We start from the raw sequence: 7008 nt of genomic DNA, 5'->3' as shown, positions 1-7008 counted from the left end.
ATGGATATCTATCTAAGGCAGTTGATTTGTACAATCTACCACACCAGGCTTGGTTATGGCATGAATGGCAGAACTGAAGAGAATCTACTCAATTCTGCCTTTTGTCAAAAAAGATTCATTAACCCACATTTCTTTGCAAGATGCCTCTTCTGGAAATAAAAAAGATGGGTAAACAGCAAACAATAGGGAGTAATTTCATAAATGGGAAAACAGCTTTACACTAAAGAAATGCATTTTAAACGTAGGCAGGCATTAAGAATATTTCCAAACAAAAGAATGATGTAATGAATGCTTGCATTTAAAATAATGTTTCCCATGGAATTTACTGAACAACTGCATACATTATGAGAATCTCACAAAAGTTCTTTATATTAGAGAAAGATGTGAACAAAACCATTAAAAACCCTGATAAAGTAGAAAACTTGCCTATTACCATTAATAGTAAAGAAGATCAGATTTCTCCATTTGTGGAGCTGACCAATGACAGGGAGCTGCAGCAGAAAGATGAAAGCACCACATGCAGCTCCAGAGCCGCGGGTTGCTGACTCCTGGCCTGGTCCTTACAGCTACTGTCTGACAATCTTTCTCCTTGAGCATCTTCTCAAACAGTGCCACACAAACATTTTTACACAGCTTCTACAGTTCTTATATCACAGAAGGTTAGCAGATACAGAAGGAAAACAAGTATTTGTACCTCAGGATTATTGCTCCTATTAGTTCTGCCTTAGCAGCAAACCATGGTAATATAACTGCTTTGTCATCAAAGAAAATTACCCAAGCATTTTGAAGCAAGACGCAGAGCAGAAACAGTGGAAATGGCAGAAAGAGTCATCCTTTGTGTTCTGCGAAATGAAAGCTCTGGCCTGAAACACCATATGTGTGACACAGATGTGTTTAGACTTGATAGCTGCTTTTATTACCTGAAACAGCTGGAGATTCTGACAATTATAAATAGCCATCACTAGAAAATTGAGAAAAAAAACACCTTAAAGATCTTTTAAGTGGAGGGATTTCTACAGGGATATGAAGAAGAACCATTTCATTCAGAATTGAAGTTTCCTAAAGGGTCTGGGAGTAATGCTTCATTTTCACACATCTACTGGACCTTCAGGATTGCACCTTAAGGATTGCCAATTCATTTGGACAGTCTTTACCAGAACAAATTCAAGAAGCTAAGCAGTTGCAAAGAGAGTAGGAAAAAAGGGAGTAAGGTTCCAAGTACTACAGACATCCTATGAAATGTTGAATTTATATCTGTTCTGTATATTGGGCAGCTTTATCAGCTTTTGGTCAGCCATGAAATGTCTGTGAGATCTGAGATCATGTGAACTTCTTTGGAAGGATGAGCTGAATATAACTAACTAATAAAGTAGATAGTGAGAGCCCATCAGATTTTGCAGTTCTGTTGAGTGTATTTTTTTCTTATTCCCTTGATGTATTCTCCATGCAAACTGATTCTGGATAAGGGTGAAGAGGTTAATTGATGTTTTGTTTTGGACGATTTATATTTACTTAGTCATAAATCCTATTTCTTCACGTTTTTGCATCTTTCTGTGAATTAAAAAGGTATTTCCCTAATATGGACTTTGAAGATCTAACAAAACAAACAACAATCCATCCTTCTGATTGAGGCCATATGTTGAGTTGCCTAAGATCCAGGACTGTAGGCTCCTCTAAACAACATGAAAATACAGATGATGCTTTCATCTGCTGCACTATTGACGGAAGAAAGCTTCTTCAAAGCCTGATCAGAGTCAGGGTTACAGAAAGAGAATGGTCAGTAGCAGGTGCCAAGGAAGTTGCTGGGATATCTTAGGCCAAATGGTCAGAAGATGCTGAGACTTTAGAAAGAATGCAGAGAAGAGCAACAACTATGACTAGGGGTTGGAGGTTAAGACATGATGAACGATTATGGGAACTTGGTATTCTTAGTCTGATTGATTGATTGATTGATTACATTTATATGCCTCCCTTTTCCCCGAAGGGGACTCAGGGCGGCTCACAATTCAATCAGGGAAGGAGGTACAGACAGGGGAATAAAAAAGACGAGACATAACAATACAAAATTTAAAAACACACAACAACCATATCATTCGAGAAGGGGGGCAAAAACTCTTTAGCCCCAGGCCTGTCGGAACAGCCAGGTTTTAAGGGCTTTGCGGAAGGCCTGGAGGGTGGTGAGGGTTCGAATCTCCACTGGGAGCTCGTTCCAGAGGGTCAGAGCAGCCACAGAGAAGGCTCTCCTCCAGGTAGTCGCCAGTCGGCATTGGCCGGCAGATGGAATTCGGAGGAGGCCTAATCTGTGGGATCTAATTGGTCTATTGAAGGTAATTGGCAGCAGGCGGTCTCTCAAGTACCCAGGTCCAATACCATGAAGGGCTTTATAAGTGACGACTAGCGCCTTGAAGCGTATCCGAAGACCAATAGGCAGCCAGTGCAGCTCGCGGAGGATAGGTGTTACGTGGGTGAACCGAGGTGCACCTTTGTCTATCAAAGAGGACATCATAGGAATCTTCCAATATTTGAGGGTCTGTCATAAAGAATAGGGTGTCAACCTATTCTCCAAAGCATCTCAGGGCAGACAAGAAGTAATGGATTGAAGCTTAAAAAAAGAGATCCAACTTAGAACTAAGGAGAAATTTCCTGACAGTTAGAACAATTAATCAATGGAACAGCTTGCCTCCAGAGACTGTGAATGCTCCATCACTGGAGGTTTTAAAGAAGATATTAGACAGTCAGTTGTCCAGTATGGTACATGGTTTGCTGCCTGAGCAGGAGATTGAACTAAAAGACATCCAAGGTTCCTTCCAACTTTGTTGTTCTGTATTCTGCATTCTCTACTTTCATTTCATGGTCTCATCTTACACCAGGTATGTACAGCAAAATCCTTGGTTCCTTCTTCCCTTCATGCAGTCCTTCTTTTAGAATTATTTAAGGTTTGATTAAATTTGTAGAAAGCTTAAGGGGACTTCAGAGTTATCGGATGCTTAGTTGCCCTACCTCTGCTAATCTCACTCTTTATATGTCTCTGCTTCTGGTTCATGAAAAAGAGAAGATTACTGCAGATGAAAAAGTGAGTAGAAATAATACTGATAGGATATATTTAGTTTCTTGAATCATTGGTCTGAATTATATGGAAAACAGACCACTTGCAAATGTTGAGTTGTCCCAAAGATGTTTTTCAAAAGGCAACTGGGCTTTGTTTTTCTTTTAAAACATTTAGTTTCTAATCTAAAAAGCTTCTTCAGTTCATGGATGAGAAATGAAATGTTTTCAAAGAAAAAACAAATAAAGCCCAGTTGTCTTTTGAAAAGCATCTTTGGGACAACCATGACCCTGGATGATTGAGAATCTCCAGAGACAGAAGTTGATTTGTACCCCAAAAGAACCCATAGAAATGTGTTTAGATGAAATATTGCAAACTTTATCACTAGACTTGAATGGACTGGGATTGGAGGAAAAGATCCTTGAAACAGAGTTCAGATAAAAGGTTCTGCACTGTTAAGAGCCACAGTGGCACAGCAGTTTGAGCGCAGTACTGCAGGCTACTTCTGCTGACTGCTCGTTGACTGCAGTTGAGCAGTTCAAATCTCACCAGGCTCAAGGTTAACTCAGCCTTCCATCCTTCCGAGGTGGGTAAAATGAGGATCCAAATTGTTGGGGGCAATAGGCTGACTCTGTAAACTACTTAGAGAAGGCTGTAAAGCGATATATAAGTCTAAGTGCTTGTGCAAGAAATAGTACCATTGAACCACTCAATAAAAATCAGAGAGATTTTCAGACAATTAAGGGGGTTGGTTTGTTTTTAGCCTGTGCTGCTATTTCTCAAGAAATATAAAAGCAAGGCAGTGCAACTGGTTGCTGACATAAAAATCATGGACTGGGGATTGCATCAAAGAGAAAGGTAAGGTAGAACTAAATGCCATCAGCTTGGGACAGGATGAGACTGAGCTAATCCTTCACTTCAACCTTTGCTTTGAATGTTAAGACCATTGTTTGAAATTCCAAAATGTGTGGAGAATGAAGTGTGAAACTCAGGGAGTCACAGTTCCCTTTCTGTCGGGGGAAGACATCAAACTCTTTGTCTGCTTTGATGCCAAAGAGGTGACAGTGAAAATACCCAGGAGTCACAAATTCAAGTTTCCAAATAGGATGGAAGTGGTATTTTTTTCTATTGTTGGTGAACTTGAGAATTAAATCTGTCAAATTTGATTGATCCCATCCCTTATTTTCACCTAGAAATGAAGCTTGTGTGAAAGAAGAAAAAAGAAACAGAAAGGTTTTCATAATGTTCATGGGAATATTTGCAATAAAATAAGCTTGAATTCTTTGAACAGGAAAATAAATAGGACTTAATTGGTATAATCCCATGACTAGAATACAGTTCTCAAAGTATACAATGTATTCAAAATGCAGTAGAAAGGGAGGAGAATGGCACTGCATGTTAATGGTTTCACATTTCAGAACTTCACGTGAATTCTGTAAAATAATTGAAGACATCTGTATTTATAGTAAGTGGAGAATAAATAAAAGAGTGTTTTGTTGGGATGTATTGTTGCCTCCACTGTACATTCAAGTAGAAGATGTGATTGATGCTTTCCAGAAGCAAACTGGAATCTGAAAACTGAAAAAAGCATAATCTTAATTAAAACTGTTGGGAGACAATAGTATGGTCCTTCCAAGAAATTTCTGATGTGTTTATTCATAAATCTCCTTTAAAAAGTAGACTAAGCTACAGGAGTATCAGCTATCTTTGACCAACTGATAACCAACAGAAAAGCAAGCACCCATCAGTTCAAATGGAAGAGGAATATAGGTTTAAAATGGGCACATAATTCTGGAGATTCTATTATATGAGGGAAACCAAAGCTGACAGCAACTAAATGTATAATGTTGCAATGATGTCAAGAAAAGGGGTTATAATAAATTCAAAGCAAATAGAATTCCCTGGCACAAGGAGATAACAAGAAAAGAGTTTTAAGATGGCTGGTAGTTCTTTCAATAGACGATACTAACAGTACAATTTTCAGTGAGAAAAGAAATGGGGAACAGTAGAAGTAGCAAATGTGGTGGTGAAAAAAAAGCTTAGTAAAGAACTAAGAGTAATTTTTTGAAAGGGCATGTAATAAGTGAAAAACAGGTATGTTGCCAAGGAAGGATATACAGAGATAGCCTGGAATTACCGAGATGATATCAGAAAGGAAAAGATTCAAGATGAGCTAAGGATTCAAGGAACAAAAATAAAGATGTTTCCCCATTTAGTACCAATGAAAGAAAAGAATAAGTACAGTCTACCCAGGTAATACCTATTTATTTTGAACAATTTAAAATGTCTAGAGCCAGATAAACAGTATCCTACAATTTCAAAGGAACTTGGTGGTTCTGTGGTCAAACATTTATTTGTTTAGGAGGTGTGTATACTGCAAATCTCCTGATACATCCAGCAACTAACAACACAAAAACATACAAGGCGAATAATTAAAACATCCATAGCATAAATATAAATATATAAAACACAAAGCAATAATAAGGAATGCCTTTAAAAAATTGTGGCGCATGTGTGAAGTAGCTGACTCCTGAAAGAGAACAAATGCCATTTCTAATTAGGGGGATAGGCCAAAATAGAAGATCCAGGCAACCAACCAATTAGTCTAACATTGAAAACTAGAACAGAATATAATTAACTGGTGTAAAAACACCTTGAAAGCAAACCCAGTGATTATCAGACCTCAGAATGGTTATGTCAAGAATCAATCTTTTCCCACTAAATCTTATATCATTTTAAAGTAACTTCCTTACTATTTTGTTAGAATGTTGTGGGCAAAGTATCCAGAACATTCTAATTAAATGTGGTAGGAGAATTAAGTGGGTATAAATATTCCTCAAAGATCATATTTAGAGAATATGAAGAACCCCCAATAGTTCTGCATCAAGCTGGATGGAAGTATGCAGACAGATTTAATCCTAGTTCCTATTATTTATGAATCTCATTAATGACATGCATGAGAAAGTATGGGGAATGTTGATTAAATTTTCAGATCATACAAAGTTGGCTGTAATAGCTAATACACTGGAGGGTATAAAGAAAATCCAAAATATTCTTGACAAATTAGAAAAATGACCAGAAAATAACAATATAACAATAGCAAATAAATGCAATACAAGTCATGCTTTTAGCCCAGCTGGATCAGATGAAGCAACTATAGGTAATCATTGAATTATGACAGTTCATTTAGCAACCGTTTGAAGTTACAACATAATCTCCACCCACCCACCCCAGTACTATACTTATGACAGTCAGGAAGTTACAAATGTTGCAACACCATCGCAGTCGTTCACACTTACGAATGACTGCAAAGGCACTGCAACATTTGCCCTGCCTATTTCTCCCCATCCGCCGGGTCTCCACAGGAACTGGGCCTATGGAGACTCACTTACCTTGCAATGATCTAGCGATCCATTGGTTCCTTTGATTGCTTCAATTCATTCGTGGAAAACAGAGATCTAAAGTGAGATCATATGAGATCAATAGTGCGAGATCTCTTGCTACTTATCTCATGTGATTTTGCACTACCATACTTTAGGTCTCTGGGAATAGAGGTCTTCCCTCCATTTGCAAGGCCTTTTGCCATGGATCTGGTACAGAGCTCCATTCTGCAAGATCACACAGGACTCTGTAGCAAAAGGCTTCGCAAATGGAGGGAAGGCCTATCTGTTTGCAAAGTCTTTTGCCGCAGATCTCATGCAGCCCTCCGTTTGCAGAGAACCAGATGCCTAAAGTACTGTAGTGCAAAATATTCAGGATCAGTAGCACAAGATTTCAAACTACTGATCTCATGTGAATCTCATATTACAGTGTTTAGGCCTTTGTTCTCGGCAAACCAAGACCTGCACCAGATCTCGCCGGAGAGCACTTGCAAGCAACAAGACTTTGGGGCAGCGAAATTGTGTTGCTTCAAGCCTCCCATCGGCTTGCTTTTCGTGCAGATACTGTAAGCAGGCAAAGAA

At 38.6% G+C, this 7008-nt stretch overlaps 1 pseudogene; it reads left to right on the top strand.

Annotated features, from left to right (window-relative positions):
• The first annotated feature begins 344 nt into the window (after positions 1 to 344).
• On the top strand, positions 345 to 4216 carry LOC148044162 (galectin-1-like; annotated as a pseudogene).
• Positions 4217 to 7008: the final 2792 nt, after the last annotated feature.

Source organism: Thamnophis sirtalis, unplaced genomic scaffold (assembly GCF_051295495.1).
Source record: "Thamnophis sirtalis isolate CommonGarterSnake01/CBP01778 unplaced genomic scaffold, rThaSir2_p1.2 scaffold_9, whole genome shotgun sequence".
Taxonomy (NCBI): Eukaryota; Metazoa; Chordata; class Lepidosauria; order Squamata; family Natricidae; genus Thamnophis; species Thamnophis sirtalis.
Note: the sequence above shows the minus strand (reverse complement) of the source record. Positions and strands in the feature narration are given on the sequence as shown.